We start from the raw sequence: 17823 nt of genomic DNA, 5'->3' as shown, positions 1-17823 counted from the left end.
GGTTTAAAAAAAACATATTCAGCAGCTCCTTCTGTCCTTGACTGCTAGTAAACTCTCTGTCCGTTCTGGCTTCCCTGTTTATGATTAATCATCACATTTTAACTTAAGTCTTTTAACCTAAATTCTCTATATCACACTTGGGGTGGGGGATGAGCTGCCCTGATGAGAATCTGCAAAAGACCTTGAACACTTTTAAAATGTCTTTTATGGGTCTTTAAAATTTCAATTACCTGCACTTTTATTTCAATCAAGGATGGTGACCATGTTCAGACGAATGGGGTCATGCTACCCAAAAGTAGAGGAGAGAAATGTGAAGTTCATCTGGACTCACTTCTGTAATCTAGGCTGGATTGGGCCTCCAGTTCATTCCTGATATTCCACAATGTACAAGTGCAGAAATCACATGAACATACCACTATACAAATTGGAAGCAGGTGTAGACCATTGTTCTTGTCCATACTGCCTCTCAACAAAATTATTGCTGATCTGATTATAACCTCAATCTTTCATTCCTTAACTACACAGAATAAGGTTAGTAAAAGCAGAACAAACTGGATTAAACTTAATCTGTCCCAAAAGAGCGCAAAAAAAATCCACTTTAGCAAACTCACATTCTGCAAAGCAAAAGATGTTGGTTCTGAAATAACAGAACACAGGTTGATAAAATCCCAAGACGTAGTGTTCCGCGATGTATCTCAGACTCTACTGGCAGCAGTTCTCTGCTCCCTAACTGTAATAACACTTGAACATAAGAAATAGCATCCAAAGAAGGTAATCTGGCTCATCAAACTGCTCCGCCATTCAATAAAATCATGGCTGATCTGGCCATGAACAACCCCACTTACCTACTTTTTCTCCATAACCCCTAATTCCCCAATAATCCAAAATTATACCTGTCTAATTAATGAGGTAGCCTCTACTGATTCTTTGGGCAGAGAATTCCACAGATTCATAGCTTTGTTCTAAATCTAGTCCATCAAATCTTGAGGCTATGTTCCATCGTTCTAGGAGCACCTACCAGTGGAAACAAATTTTCTGTCTCTGATCTTACTTTTCACTTCCTTGCTTATCAAGTATCTATCTTTACCAAAAATATTCAATAACTAACTTTTGAGGAAATGAGCTCCAACAATTCACAGCCCCCAGAGAAAACATTGGACCTCCTCTTGGTCTTAAGTTAACTTCTGTGGAGTAAATGGAGATCCCTAGTTCTAGATTCTCCAAGAAGAATCATCCTTTTCACATCCACATTGTCAAAATCTTTCCAGACTATGTGTTTCTATCAAAACAACTCATTTAAACTCCAGCAGGTACAAACCAAGCCTGTCCAATTGTTTTTCCTCTTAAGACAATCCACCTACTCCCTGAAGTGGTTCCAAAGCTTTTTCAACCTTCTTGGGTAATTACAATGTGACAAACCATAAAAATCAGCAGGAAGGAGTTCACAGTGGGATGTCCATATTCAGCATCCACAGCCTCTTCTCCCAGCTGAGGGCAGGGGGTGAGCATCGACTGCACAGATACACGAACATTCTGATGAAAAGCTCAAGATCTGCAAAATTGATGTAAACAAAAATGCCCTCTCTATATTACTATCTTTATCGCCAATAATGGTCCCCAAATAATCAGCCTGGACAGACTTGATGATGCATCCCCTCACACCTTGTAGTGCAGGTCTCCTGCAAACATGAATGACATCATGAATGAATTGTTACTTTTTGTTTTGAGTTGATCTGCTGTGTGAGGCATTTTTCTTATTCCTGCTTAGACCACTGCGGCTCCTACCTGCTAGGATCATGCCGTAATCCTGGTGGGTGTCATACAGTCAGAGTTATACAGCATGAAAACCAGCTCTTCAGCCCAGCTCATCCATGTCGGCCAAGTTGCCTACCTAAGCTAGTCTCATTTGACTGCGTTTGACCCATTTCCCTCCAAAGCTTTCATTTCCATGAACCTATCTAAATGCCTTTGGACATTTTAATTGAACCCACTTCCTCTGGCAGCTCATTCAACATACCATCTACCTTCTGTGGGGAACAAATCGCCCCTTGGCTCCATTTTAAACCAATGCTTTGTGGGACACAAGAACTTCTTGTCATGTAATAGTCGGGTTTTTTGGACCAATTTTTCAGGTGAAATTTTGGGGGGCATAACTTATACATACATATTTGGCTGTGGTAAGTTCTTGCATTATTCAAGGTGTCGGGAACTGATGGCTGCGAGTCGGTGGTGTCCACATTTGGGCCATCGGGAGCTCAGATGAGCAGATGGATGGACCTACGAAAGAGTCCGTGGCCCGGTCTTTGGGAGACTAGGGTGAGGGTACGCAGTTGGGGTGTCAGGAGCTCTGGTGGGCAGTGGATCCATGGTCAAGGTGTCAGGAACTCAGAGAAGTGGGCGGCTGAGGCCTAGGAGAGAGTCTGTAGCTGGGGCATCAGAAGTTCTGGTGGGAGGGCAGCCAGGACGAGGATCCGCGGTAAGGGCATTGGGAGATCCAGTGGGCGGGCAGTCAGTGTATTGGGAGCTTGGATGGCTGGGTGGTTGGGGAGGCAGGAGCTCAGTTGGGTGGGCGGTCAGAGCGTTGGGAGCTCGAATGGGTGTGTGACCGAGGCAAGGATTTGCGGTCGGGATTTCAGGAGCTCAGACGGGTGGGCAGCTGAGGCAAGGGTTTGCTGTTGGAGTGTTGGGAGCTTGGATGGTCTGACAGCTGGTGCCAAAAGTAGGGGGGCTCCCACTTTTACAGGGGTCAAATGGAAAATATGCAATATTTGGGCAAAAAAAAGGGAGGGGTCAACTATTACACAAGATCAACTCTTATGTGACAATTATACACTGTATTTTGCAGACATAGACTTGCATACTCATTTTGCAGAGTAAGGAAGCTGTCTCCATCTCCCCTTCAGCTTTTGTTTCCCTAAACAGAGATTAAGTATGTATTTGTTGTTGATGTCTGAATGCCAGAGGAGAATGTGCCCATAAGTCTGTAATCTTTCTTTGGCCTCTGGGCAGCAAAGAATTGGGAAATGCTGGTCCTCTCCGGAATAGTGCAGGTCCCTTTTTAAAGTTTGTTCCAGGGTAGAACTATTTCAGACCAGACTTTTGGCTGATATCATATTTTTTTCTGGGAACCCCATGGGTATCAGAGCAAAGCCGGGCATTATTTAGCACAACAAAATTGTATGTGATCCAATGTTTGAGGAATGATTCCAGGAGGTAAATAAGATCATTCATGTGGCTAAATAGGATGTTTTTGTTTATGTATTATGACAATGGGTGGAAACTGTGTGGCCTTGAAGTGAGAAATTTGAAAAGAACATTCAGTAAGAAAGTTGCCTCTGAAGGGAGAAAATGATAGTGTGAGGTGACCTACATTTCATGTTTTCTCCACTCTTGGGATATTTCTAATCATTTCAACTGTATTATGGGACTTGTGCCAACACTTTACAAGTTTACCTTGTAAGTAGCATTGTCATCGATCCACAGAACGGGCACAGCAGTAAAGCATGTCTAGAATTGCATGCAGTGATATTCCTTAATCTGGTTTTATTCTTTTGCATGTTGAATAATGTGTCATTTCATGTTTAACTGTGCTGATTTTAGCCATACCGCAGAATAAAATACTTGGTGATAAACTTTTAACAATATCCTTAGGGTAATAGAATTACTCAAAAGGTGGACAATTGTATATTGTTCATATACCTTTAAAACAAGGACATGGTTTTTTTAATCATAGCTGAGCAATGCTGTGAGCTGTATTTATATCGAGGGACATACAGCCGTGTATTTTTACAAGCTTTACCACAGTCAGGCAAGGCAGAAGGTAAAGTTGCTGATTCCCCGCCTCAAGCAAAAGATGCGAATATACAGGAGCCCTAGCAGAACAGTAAAAGTGGTTCTGTCACCCGCCTTGCTGATGGTGAATTGCATCTCTTCTAGCCTGAAGGTACAGCAATCGAAGGATGATTCTTGGGGACGGTTGGGAAGTGAGCAGAGAAAGGAGTGGTCTGAGGAAGTGAATGGTAGTGGGAGCAGGGAGAAGGAATGTTAAGGTATAAACAGATCATCCATTTCGATGAGGGATAAAGATTTTTTTTTTTCCCCAAATGTTTTTTTTCTTTCAAATCCTCAGTTTGGAGTCCTTATTGGCACCCAATTAAAATAATTAATAGTATTGACCAATTTGTGATCATTTCCATTTAACACATGCATATAGGAGTAAGTTTTTCTTAAAGAGCTCTGTCATTGATCATTTTGCAGCAATTTTTTTTTTATATCTTGATATTACTCTTACAATTTAAAGGAAATCTATCCAGTGTGCTTGTAAAATGTAGAAACTTTAATGGACAGAGTTTTGACTCATTGTAAGAGTTTGAGGATAAATGTTATGATGGCATTTTGCATATTTTCTGCTTTGTAGAGAAGCCTGCAGTGATGCTATTTACTGAAAATGTAGTCAATGCTCAGCACCTTGGAAGAGAAATAAAAAACAAACTTAACATTTTGGTTTCATCATTATCATTAGTTTTGAGAATCAGTTGATGAGGTTTAACAAAATGTTAACTCTGGTTTTTTTTCACTGCAGGTTTGTTCCCAGACCTGCTAACATTTTATTTTTGAGTTTCAGCATCTGTAGTATTTTGCTGCAGTGACAAGCTGGTCATCCTGTTCATATGAATGCAGGCTTTTTGCAAGGTTTGAATAGAGTTAAAAGGCCAAAGCCTTTTCAGTGTAACTGCCCCCCCCTCAGCTGAGGTTGTCAGTGCTCCTCCACTTGATTTATTGTGAAGTCCAGCATCAGAATGAGGATTTGAAGCACCGGCATCCAAACTCCAGCTTGCCTTGGGCTTCCACGTTGATTTCCATTCCTGTACAATGTAGAGGTGAGTTGATGTCACCGGTCGTATTCTACATAAGTATAATTTGGTCCGTTAGCATTAAAGTGGTACCTGACTTTGTGCCCTATCGAACAAAAGAAACCTCTTTCAAAAGCAGTCTATTAATTGAATTTAGGAAGACCCTCTGCTGAGATAATACACCAGATAAATTCACAATTCTTGGTCAGCAAACAATAAATCAATTATAGTGTCTGGTCATCTTAATGTGGAAAATTCTGCATGAGTGGCAATGTAAAACAATCAGGCTTGCTTGTTTTATATACGACATTCTGGCCTGAATACACTGAAAAGGAAGAAAACGGCTGGCATTTTTCCTTCACTCACTTTCCATCCTAAAATTTGTCACAAAGGAGAACTTTTGAAGTAATTGTTATTAAGGAGGAAAATGTCACTCACTTTGTGCATCTTCCATAGAGAGTAATAAGATAGACTATCCAATAAAATATATTTTAAAATAAATTTTATCAGACTAATAACGGTGTAATGACATCGAGAGAACAAATGTACTTTTCCACAAAAAAGGCAGTGGAACCTTTTACAACTACATGAGAAGTCAGCTGGGACCTTAAAGTCATAGCTTCTTTGAAAGCCATCACCCCAGACAGATCAGTAGTCCCTCTATATTCCTTTGGAGTGACAAGATTAATTGTGTGCTCTGTACCTAACATGGACTGAAAAAAACCCACAATCTTTTGCCTTTTTGGATTTTGCATTCTTCACATACATATCCTCAAAGTTGCTAAGAGAAATCCAAATGCTACTTCTCTACTTTAATCATTAATGATCAAAACTCAGTGGTGACATTGCATTTTATTAAAAGAGGCTTTAAGCACATACTTGGATCTTTTCCTCTGTCCAATGACAGGGCTTAGAATACAGTGTCTATTTCTGGGACCAGGTATATGACTAATGTGACCTGCCAAACATCTTTGTTCAGTATTTTATTGAGCAAAAGAATCTCTGTCAAAAGCAGTCTGTTAATTTAGTTTGGGAAAACCTTTACACTGCTGAGATAATAGTGTTGAGGTTGTTGGTTGGCAATGGGGAATTCACAGTGTTTTGAAAAGTCAGTTTTGGTGGTATATTTTGCTAGTGCCTTGAGATCCTTCCCAACAGTAGTCCAAGCCTCAGAACCATAGAGCCATAGTTTTCCCTCATGTTCCCTTGAACATATTTTTTTCTTTCACCTTTAACACATGTTCACCTAACCTCAGAGGAAAAGGCCTGTTTGCATTTAATTTTTCTATATCCCTATTAATTTTTACATACCTCTATCAAATCTCCATTCATTCTTCTACACTCCAGGAGTAAAGAACTAATCTGTTTAATCTTTTACTGTAACTCAGTTCCACAAGTCCCGGCAGCATCTTTGCAATCTTCTCTGCACTCTTTCAATCTTAATAATATCTTTTCTGCAGTAAGCTGAGCAAAACTGCACATAAGTGAAAATATAGGAGGATAGTGGTCACTGCAGTCTAGGAGACCACTAGCTTTGTGCCAGGTCTGAAAACTTGATCTCCAAACACCTCTTTCCTCAATAAACCAAAGGTTGTTGTGGAGCATTAAAATCCATGAATAATTTTATCATCAATGTCTGGCTTTGCTTTCATGATATGTGGAGTTGACTATGTTTTATGAGGTCTAGTTGTAAATATTCTTTGATGGAAATCATTGTTTGGTTACTGAAGATCAATTGCAAATGTTTGGGTGACCTGTTGGTTCTGATTGTTAACGTTTTTCCCGAGAAAAATTTGTTGGAAGCAATGTGCAAGATTGCAGTGAGGAAGATTGAGAAAATTGTGGGAGCATGTTGGAGCCTTGATTAACGGCATTCTTCAATGAGATGAGCTCTGTGGCAGACTTGTTGCTTATCTTTGTGCAGCAGATGCAAGATGGAGACAAATATCTGTGAAGGATATTCCACAATCCCTCTGATTGATTGAGTCAACAGCTTCAATGAAGCAATGGTCAATGTATATTGCTGGTGCTGCTCTTTGCAGTTTTATTGGAATTGTCATATAGTGGTTTATGTCCACTTTACCTCTAAATGGACAGAATCCACATTGTGATTCAGGAACTATTGTTTGGCTACTGCGAAGGGGCCATTTAGAGGATTGGGTGATGACTCGCCCTTTGGTCGACATTACGAGACCTCTCTGTGCCCTCCATTGTCAGTCTTATCTCCTAACTCTTCTTAAGATGTCACAATTTGGGCATCTCTGAGGTAACCACCTGGTACATCAAACTTGCACTGTAAATCATTCAAGAGTTGTTTGTGCATGATCAAAGCCTAATTTATGCAGAGCCTCAAACAAGCTGGAAGCTTTCCAAGATACTTCACAATTAATGAAGTGGTGCTGAAGTGTAGTTGTTTTTGTAATGGTTTGTACAACATCCAAGTGAAAATTTGGAGATAAAGGGATCAGACAATTTGAAGATCTAATGACAGAAAAGCAAAATTGACTGGTAAGTGTCTGAAAGACAATAGAAATGCTTGGGGAATATTAAATTGAGCTTTATAAAAGCACAAAAGTATTACTAGTCAGACAACATCTGGAGAGAGAGAAAGCATGTGTTATTGTTTCAAATTCAAATTGGCCTGAATTGCTGAGTATTTCCAGCATAATCCATTTTTGATTTAGATTTCCAGCAACTGCAAAATTTTAATTTTGAATTAAAATTGGATTGATTTTCAACTATGATCTGTATGTGTCTGAATTTTCCCAAGATTTATAATATTCAATCTCAGCCTTGATCCATAGAAATCTGAACCCTTTGATTTCTCATGCCATTTGTTCCAATCTTCCTTTAAATTCTGACAGTATCCAATACAGAACAGTATGTTGTGCCAGCCAATATAAACCTAACACTTCCTATCCTCACAGCCCATAACCCTCTATTTTTAATGCCATTTATTTATCTAAGGGTTTTTTAAATGTCCCTATTGTACCAGCCTCCATCACCAAAACATTTCAGGCACCAACCATTCTCTGTGCTTAAAAAAAATGGATCTCTGATGTCTCTTTTAAACTTTCCTCTACACACCTTAATAGATGCCCTCTGGTATTAGCCATTGCTGCCTTGGGAAAAAGATGCTGGATTTCCACACTATTTGTGCCTCTTGTAATTTTATACACTTCCATTATGTTGCATCTCATCCTCTGTCACTTTAAAGAGAAAACTGGTTCTTCAATCCAGGCAACATCCTAGTAAATCTTCCTCTGTGGCCTCTCTAAAGTTCAATAACCTTCCTATAGTGAGACAACTAGAACTGAACAAAATGCTCCCAAGTATGGTTGAACCAGAGTTTTATGGAGCAGCAACATTTCCTCAAATCACTGACTAATGAAAACTACCCTATCAACTTGTGCGGACTTCAAGATCCCTCTGTCCCTCCACTCTACTAAGAATCCTGCCATTAACCACATGCTTAGCCTTCAAGATTGACCTTCCCAAGTGCATTACTTTACACTTTTCCAGATTGAACTCCATAATTATGCTATTTTCGTATAGGTGATAACAGTTTAGCATTTTGGATTTTTTCACTGTTGACATAACTCCTTGAAATAACTGAGAATATTTTGAGAAATGATGGAATTTCAGCAATGTTTATGGAGTCTCTGATCTTAACTAGTAAGTTATAATTACCACAGAAATGCATGGCTATTATTTTGTCATGCATACAACTACTTCATGTCTACTGTGCTGAATTGACCATGCACATTTTGTACTTAGCCATATCATTCAGTCTGCTTAAGAAATTAAACTGACATTACATCGTACAATATGTTTTGTAATTCCCTTTTATTACAGAACTATTTCTCTGGAACTTAGTAAAATTTGTGGCAGAGGATTTTTGACATAATTGCTACATCTAATGCTCTGTTATCAATTAGAAAACTGCCAAGGCTGTTAAAAGATGATTCCCAGAAGAATTATTTAAGGTGTATAACAAAAACAATGGGATTGTTACATATTTTTTTTTAATTTAAGGAATTTATAGTTTATTGTTGTTACTGATTATATAACTTCAGGAACGATGTTCTGCCAGATGACAGTAAATCAAATATCCATCGATCACATATCCATCAATATACATAACCATTAACATGATTCTCCGGAGTAGCTCCTTAACTCAAGATTATTATTCCACAGAATTTCTGTAGAACCATACACAAATTGTTCCAATTTGATTGTACAAATTATTTCCATTTTCCAGAAGGAAAAAATATTTGAATGAAACAACAGAGGGAGAAAAGACACAGATAATTCATTATTATGTACTTCAAAGATAGAATTTTGAATGATATATTTTGTTCCATTTTGTTGACTTGCCTGGATAGTGAGCAAAAAAAAGTTTTTCACTGTATCTTGGTAAATGTGACAATAAAGAAATAATTCACTAAATAAATTTGGCAGGGCTATAGTCAAATGTCATGGCATAATTTCTGGAACTCAACCTTTTGGGTTCAGGTCTCCATGTTTGTGTCATCATAATTAAGATCAGCATCTTGAAAATTTGTTAGATTTCAATAGGAAGCAATGTTGACATAACTAGCTCAATAATGCAGACAGCAAATACTGGGTTTGCTGAAGGTAGCCAGTAGTTGTGAGTTTGCTAGAGAGAGGTCAGCCAGGGATCCTATTTCAGGATATTAGGTCAATTGTAATAAATTCGACTGGAATACTTCCCCACAGTCAATTGAAAATAGTTAAAGCTCACAATTGTCACTTGGATGAAACATTGGACTGCAATGGAGTCTGCAAAGTTGTACCTGTACTTAGACAGGCGTTCAATTTATTTGGAAGAGTAGGAAATGCATTTGGTAAGAAAATGTAAATAAACTATTAACTCCTATTATAAACTGAAAATCTGATTCTAACATTGTTTACTATGCTAATATTCCTACGAAAAAGACATTGATGGGTGAGGTGTGTTAATGTGATAACCCTCAATGTCCATTATTTGTTCAATTTAATTAGTGGTGAAGAAACTCATCCAAAATTTGCATTTTTTTATGCTGTTGTCTTTCATTTCTAGCCTTCTGTGTAAAAAATTCTCTGATAACGATGCATGCTTTAATCTGTGGTTAATCATTGTAAAATCTGCAATTTGCCAATTTAAAATATTTGTTGCTTTTGTCAACCAAATTGCCACAATGCTATCAGAGGAAGTTAAATTCCAGTATGCAGGACCTGATACTCTCTGATAACCCAAACTTTGTATTTCTTAATCTCTTTAGCCCACCAACAAAATTGATTTGACGTATTCCAACCTGGTGCTCAAATTTTCTGACTGGAATTACATCATGAGTATATTCTCAAAGGAAAATAAGTCCGAGTCATTTTTTTTTTTACTGACATCACTTGATGTGCTGGCTAGTAGTGCTTTTATTGATTTCCTAGACTAAGGACTATTCAGCGGGTTACTTGATAGTGAACAGAAACCGAAAAATCAATAACAGGCAGAAATTTTACCATGTTAGGCGAAGGGCAAAGAAGTTCACAGAAGATAGCAGACCATTGCTCAAAGAATGCATTGCTAACAGGCTGGTAGTGTAAGGTGAATGCAGAGATGATTGTTGTTGGAATCTGTGGGATAAAGGATAGGGAGATTCTTAAAAAGGTGGCAAAAAGAACAAAGGCTTGTGGTGTGATGCAGAGAGCTAAAGCCGAAGAAAGAAAGTGCAAGAGTAAGAAAGATATCAGAACCAGAATAAGCAAACAAGATAAAGAAGAAATTGTTGCATCCCGTTGTGTACAATATATAAAAGAAATCAAGGTGTTTAACAAAAGCCACATGTTAATAATTGAGAGGATCAAACACAATACCAATAATTTTCCACAATTAATCAAAATATCTGATATATGACTATTTTACTCCTCGTAATCTAATGGAGGCCTGAATTTTTTTTTACAGAAACAGACATTTCCAGTACTTTGCAACTAGTGGCAATGAGTACTGTATATTTCAGAGTATGTCAACTCTTGAAACCCTCAAAAGGCACTCAAAAATCATGGGTCGTCTTGTATGCCCAATACAAAAATTAGACCTTAAATTCAACTTTAAAAAAAACCATATGATGTACATTTAGCGTATAAGACAACCTGAAGCACCTCCCCCAATGCCAGTGCCACTGCTCCCTGACACCTCCCCACTGCCATAATAACCCACCCAGACTTGGCGATTGGGGTGTTCTAATAAAGTTTGGGTTGTTGCTGGGAGGTCGACTAATACTAGGTCGAAATATACGGTAACTAAATTATTTTCCCAGTCAAAAGTATTTATCATATAGTTACTCAGCAGGTGTTATAAATGAGGATTTTATAAAAGTGACTGTTACTGTAGGGAAACAAGATCAATAGTGATGTTACTTTTGGAACCATTGATTAGCACTGCTTTTGAACACTTTCTTTTGGGTGTCAACATTGTGAAATTGTTCTTATATTCTTTCTTTTTCTCTGTCTCTCTCTCATTCAAATGTATAACAAATCATGTATTCTATCTCTCAGACATACCTATGATGTTTTCACTGTCACCGACTTTATGTGTAATATAATTACTGATATTAAAGGTTCACACTCTCCTCTATTATTTTGCAGTAATATTCAAAAAGGAAAATATTTTCAGGAGATCTGCTATCATATGTAGTAATTCATCCCTGGATTAGGCTCTTCCACGAGTATTGGAAAAGTATGGTTGTTATATGATCAATGGAAATACTATGGCATTTCACATTATAGCAGTTTCTTCTTTGGCTTGGCTTCGCGGACGAAGATTTATGGAGGGGTAATGTCCACGTCAGCTGCAGGCTCGTTTGTGGCTGACAAGTCCGATACGGGACAGACTGACACGGTTGCAAGGGAAAATTGGTTGGTTGGGGTTGGGTGTTGGGTTTTTCCTCCTTTGCCTTTTGACAGTGAGGTGGGCCAATAATTAGAACATAGAACATTACAGCACAGTACAGGCCCTTTGGCCCTCAATGCTGGGCCGACCTATATATTCCTACCAAAAAAAGTACTAAACCCTTACTACCTCATAACCCTCTATTTTTCTACCATCCATGTGCCTGTCTAAGAGTCTCTTAAATGCCACTGATGTTTCAGCCTCCACCCCCATGCCTGGCAAAATATTCCAGGCACCCACAAATCATTGCATAAAATGAATTTACCCTGATGTCTTACCTAAACTTTCCTCACTTCACATTGTAGAGATGTCCTCCGGTGTTTGCGAGTCCTGCCCTAGGAAATGATGATGTGTCCATAACTGAACTCAATACTCTAAACTGAACGCAAGTCTCTAAGAGTGATCTCACCAGAGATTTGTAGAGTGGCAACATTGTTTCTTGACTTGTTTTGAATATTTATATTTTTTAAAGCCAAACATGCAATCAACAAGAAAAAAAGAGAATATTTCAAATACAGAAAAGAGCTAGTGGTCTATGATACATGATGACTATAATCCCTCATCTCTTACCCCCACCCTCCCAAAGAGAGGAAAAGAGAGAATTAGTAAAGAAAGAAGAAATCCCAAGGAAAAAAGGGAGATAATAAATTTCTTCTGGTTTGCCCAATAATAATTTTTAACCAGATCTAGTTGGCAAAGATGTCCATTATCTCCAGCTCTCTTTATTTTGGCTATAGAACTGTTAGCGGAAGAAATTCGGTGAGATCCAGACATTAGGGAATTCAGGGTCAACCAGGAGGAATATAAGATTACTTTATTTGCAGATGGTGTACTGATATATTTGACAGAACAAGCAACTTCCAATCTTAATGTTTTATAAAAGATCCAACACTTCCTCTTCCTTAATCTCAACATCGTCCAGCACACAAGCCTGTTCTATTCTGACCTCACCCACATCAAGGTCCTTTTGTCTTGTGAACACTGTAGAAAATAATTAATTTAGGACCTCCCCAACCTCCTCCACCTCCAGGCACATGTTGCCACCATAATCCTTTAGCAGTCCTACCTTCATTCTCATATCCTTCTGTTCTTCACATACGCCTTAATCCTACCGCCAAGTCCTCCTCATGCCCTCTTTGAGTCTCCTAAGTCCTTTTGTAAGTTCCTTCCTGGCTACTATATAATTCTCATGAGCCTTTCCTGTTTTCTGCTTTTAAATCTAATCATATATATAATCATATAACCATTTACGGCGCGGTATGCATGCTTCCTTCTTCCTCTTAACAAATAGCTTCACCTGTTTTGTCCACTACAATTCCATTTTCCTACCATCTTTTCCCTGTCCCCGTAGGACAAATCAATCCTGAACTCAGTGCAACTAGTCCCCAAACTTCCTCCACATTAGTTCTGTGCTTTGAACATCTTTTTTCCAATGTACTCTTGCTAGTTCCTGTCTCATCCCATCATAATTAGCCCTTCCCCAATTAAGTACTTTCTCTTTTTTTTCTGCTTTTATCCTTGTCCATAGCTTGCTAAATATCACTCTCACCAAAAATTCTGCCACCTGACTAGGATATTACCAAGTATTAGATTCAGTTTGGCCTCTCAACTTGTTGGCTGGTCCAAATACAGTGTCAGGAAACTTTCTTGAACATACCTGACAAATTCTGTGACATGGCTGGCAAAGCGGTTAGCGCAACACTTTTACAGCACCAGTGATCGGGGCCGGACCAGGGTTCGAGTTCTGTAAGAAATTTGAATGTTCTTCCCATATCTGCGTGGGTTTTCTCCGGGGGCTCTGGTTTCCTCCCATCATTCAAAACATACTGGGGGTGTAGGTTGATGGGGTGTAAATTAGGCAGCATGGACTCATGGGCCGAAATGTCCTGTTACCTTGCTTTACGTATGTATGTCTAAATTTAAATTTGATCTATTGCAGTCAGAAAGTGCCAATTAATATTAGGGAAGTTGAAGTCTCCCACTAACAATAATCCTGTGATTTCTTCACCATTCCAAAATCTGCCTGTTTATCTGTTCCTTGGTGTCCTGAGGACCATTTGGGGGGGCCTATAGACTACTCTCAGCATAGTGATTGCTCCCTTTCTATTTCTGACTTCCACCCACACCGTCCCTCTGCAGCATCCTCCCTTTCTATAGCTGAGATCTATTCCTGAACCGTAATGCTTCTCCAGCACCCACAACCCCACCCCCCCCTCACTGTCCCTCTTCACCCCCACTGCTTACCTCCCAACCTATTTATTTTAATACATCTAAACCCCAGTACCTGCATTAGACAAATCCTGCCATTCCACCAGCCAAGTCTCTGTAATTCCAAATACTGATCCATGCTCTGAAGCCATCTCCTTTATTCTTAATACTCCTAGTGTTGAAATAGACACATTTCAAAACCTTCTAAGTAACTATATTTATGTTTCCCCTCCCCTGTCTGTCCTTCCTCACAAACTCAGAACACATTGCCCTATGCTTTTGACTTTCTTCCCTATTCTCTGCACTCACATTCTGTTTCCATCCCCCTGCCAAACTAGTTTAAACCCTCCTCAACAGCTCTAGTAAACCTCCCCACCAAGATATTGGTTCCTTTGCAGATCAGGTGCAGCCTGTCCTTCTTGTACAGATCATACCTTCTGCAGAAGATATCCAAATGATCCACAAATCTGCACCAATGCCCCTGCACCAATTCTTCAGTCGCGCATTCATCTACCACATCTTCCTATTCCTACCCTAACTGGCATGTGGCACAGGCAGCAATCTCAAAATTACCACCCTTGAGGTCCAGCTTTTCAATTTCTTTCCTAATTCCCACCATTCCCTCCTTAGGACTTCAATGACATCTGGAAGGTCACTGAGCATGCTATGGACTGAATCAGAGAAGTCTCTGACCTTGACACCTGGGTGGCAACATACCTTCTAGGAGCCTCAAACTCATTCACAGAACCTCCTATATGTTTGCCAAACCAATGGATCTCCAATCACCATAGCTCTCCTCTTCTCCTGCCTTCCCTTCTGAGCTGAAGGGCTGGACTCTGCCAGAGATGTGACAACCACAGTTTGTCCCTGGCAAATCGTTCCTCCCCACCCCCACAGCAGGATCCAAAATGGTATACTTATTGTTGAGGGGTATGGTCGTAATAGTGCACTGCACTGTCTGCCTGTTCACCTTCCATCTCCTAACAATCGGCCAGCTACCTGCCTCCTGATTTTTGGGGGTGACTGTCTCCCAAAAGATCCTCTCTATAACTGTCTCTGCCTCCTGAATGATCTGGAGTTCATCCAGCTCCAGCTCCAGTTCCTTAACTCAGTATCCAAGGAGCTGCAGTTGGATGCACCTTTTGCAGGGGTAGTCATCAGGGACAATAGTGCTGTCCTGGATTTCTCACAAGCTGCATTTGGAGCATTCCACTGCCCTCGATGCTGTCTCCATTAATTCCATTTAATGGAGATCTTACCTGACCTTAGGCTATCTGAAAAAAATTCATCCTCACCCTCTTCTCGCTGAAGCCTGGCGAGCCAAAGCCTCAAAGTCCTATTCTTTCCTTGAGCCACTCACACAAATTCTGGAGCAATGGATAAAACAAAGAACAATTAAGATGATAAATATGTACACTCGAAGCATTACAAAAAGGAAAATGTTCACTATCTTTCAGCACCCTCCAAGAGAGTCTCAGCTTTGTAGTTGACAAAGTTTTAATGAATCTTTCCCTTTGGAATGCTGCATGTTTCCTCTCTATTCTGTTGATTTTTATTATTCCTACTGGCATTTAACAGTCATTTGATGCATTATTGGTAATAATATGTTGTGTATTATTCCTGTCAGGCATATGCTTTATGTGGCACAAGTAAATGGGTATACCTTATACAGCACCTTGGCTGGAGCCAAACGACAAAATGAAATTCCTGACATGTTTTCATAATTGGGAATGGGAGAAGATGCATCTCAGTGATAACTTAATAATTTCTGGAATTGTATTCCATTCATGATATTGATTGTAGCTTGAAACGGGCCATCATAGGTTAATTTAATCAGAATGAAGTGATTCTGTAACATAAAAGTCATACTGCAATTTACTGAATTTTATTTGTAAAATGTAGCAAAATAATAAAAAAGGGAGTTTTGCAGAAATTTTTGGGACTCATCAGAATGAGTGAATGATGTTGCGGGAAATGGAAAATTTGTGCTATGCAGCCAGACTATGTACTGAGACTAGAGCATCCAACTCATTTCACATGTGAAGTATGGAGATGCTAGAGTGGTCACCTGCAAGTTATTAGTAAAGTCAAGATAAGAAAAACAAATCCAAAAAGACACTTGCAACTGATCATTTTGCTTTCCCATCCCCGAAACAGGCAAAGATATAAGGTGGGGGAGAAGTGTTTGGTGTTGATTCATGAATTGATTGTACCCACCACAGCACAAAATTGGATCCCGATCTAGATGATCAGTTGAATATGGATTTCCTCTATTAACAGAAGCTATTACTCTTCGTCATGTGAGGAGAGAAAACTGTTTAGTGGAAAGGCAGTCATGTTATGTTCTTCAGCGGATTGTAAAAGAGCCTATAGATTTCATCAGCCTCATTGTGGTAAAGTTTTTTTTGGATGAACATAGAAAAAGTTGTCTGATCTACAAACTTCATTTAAAATTTACTTTCTGTGATTGTATTCAGCCATACAGTAAAACTCTGCCTAGCTGGGTCCAAAGGTGGCAATTGTGTGCGTATAAACTGTCTTACTACCACATCATTATACAGTAACTTGCCACTGCAAGTGTTGTCTTGTAGAATCAATCCTCCAAGTCAACTGTGACTATCTGTTCCAACATCAGCCCTCTTTAGCACATCATTTATTCATGATTTTTGGAAATTGTGATGAATTTTTGTTGAGCAAATTATTTGCATTTTGCAACCGTAAAACTGGTATGATGTAAAATGTAAACTCCAATGTAAATGAATCATTACCAGGAAGGAGGACATGTCAAATCAAATGCATTCACCCAGAAAAATCACTTTCCAGGAAAATTTGATGCAATTAACGATACCAAAACTAGCAGTATTTTCACTCTTAACAATTATTAATCGTGTTTTTAGTTTATAATATGTGAGATATAATGTCAGCCACATTTCCCAAACATTGAGTTTTGCCCCATTCGACTAATCTCTCAGATTTAATATTATTTTGCAAGTTCATTCACTCAAAGTTGATGGGTTATGGCAGATTTGGGGGGGGGGGGAGGGGGAAATCCCACATATTGGTCTGGAACTTCAGGCGCATGGTTCTTTGGCCTTGCAAAGACTCTTTATCAGAACAGTGAGTCAGTTACAAGGAGGGAAATGTACTGATCTTGTGCGTGTTGGGTGTGGGGTGATTATATCATCATCATAGGGTTAGGTAGAGAGTTGTGCTCTGTTCTGGTTTGGCAGCCACATGTTTTGCTCATTCAGAAGTTGTTAATGGTTGTATTAATTATAAATTAAAGTACAGTGAAATCTTATTTGCTGTTGCAGGCAGTTGTGCCCCCTCAATCTCTGAGTATCTGTTTATAAAGCTATTTCCTCATTTCCAGGCCTAAGTGAGTGGGAGTAAGCACAGAAAAAGAGAGGGAAAGTGTTGTCTTCCTGCCACATACCTGTTTGCCCACCAGTTCAAAAATAGATATCTCATTTTGGGGATAGAATGAATGAATGCTTTCCACACACAGCTCAAAATAGTCTGTGGCAAACTGAATTTCAGCTAAAAATAAACTCTGCCCACAATTTCTAAAACAAACATCTTCCAAAAGTCATCACCCACAATTACTTTTAAAATAAATAAATGTCGTTTTCACCCTACAACTATCTCAAATCTTTCTTTCAGTTGCCTTTAATGGATCTCTTATCTCCAACTGACAATCTGAATAAGGCCCCCAATCATGAATGAACCTCTGCTGTTTTCTGCCATGTGCTCCCTGTTCTTTTATAATGAGAATAAAGTTTTTTTTTTAAAAATGTCATAGTGCCAAACAGC

The 17823-nt window shown here is 39.1% G+C and overlaps 1 protein-coding gene and 1 long non-coding RNA gene across 23 annotated transcripts in view; one reads left to right on the top strand and one right to left on the bottom strand.

The window, feature by feature from the left end:
- Positions 1 to 17823, top strand: part of bach2b (BTB and CNC homology 1, basic leucine zipper transcription factor 2b) — a 328595-nt gene that overhangs the window by 196303 nt on the left and 114469 nt on the right. The window contains exon 1 of one of the 21 annotated variants that reach the window (XM_069887069.1): positions 1766 to 1810. The exons of the other annotated variants lie outside the window; for them this stretch is intronic. The gene's annotated coding sequence lies outside the window, so the exon portion shown is untranslated. Of the gene's footprint in view, positions 1 to 1765; positions 1811 to 17823 lie in introns of those variants that run through there. 21 annotated transcript variants of the gene reach the window in all.
- LOC138737692 (uncharacterized) lies at positions 4593 to 15363 on the bottom strand. 2 transcript variants are annotated; one of them, XR_011341151.1, is made up of 3 exons: positions 15306 to 15363; positions 12081 to 12132; positions 4593 to 4905 (listed from the first exon to the last, which is right to left on the bottom strand). It is a non-coding gene; the product is annotated as an uncharacterized lncRNA (long non-coding RNA). The 2 variants fall into 2 exon arrangements; XR_011341152.1 differs by having other exon boundaries at positions 4593 to 4865.

Source organism: Narcine bancroftii, chromosome 6 (genome assembly GCF_036971445.1).
Source record: "Narcine bancroftii isolate sNarBan1 chromosome 6, sNarBan1.hap1, whole genome shotgun sequence".
NCBI classification, from domain to species: Eukaryota; Metazoa; Chordata; class Chondrichthyes; order Torpediniformes; family Narcinidae; genus Narcine; species Narcine bancroftii.
This window is presented reverse-complemented; position numbering and strand designations above follow the sequence as displayed.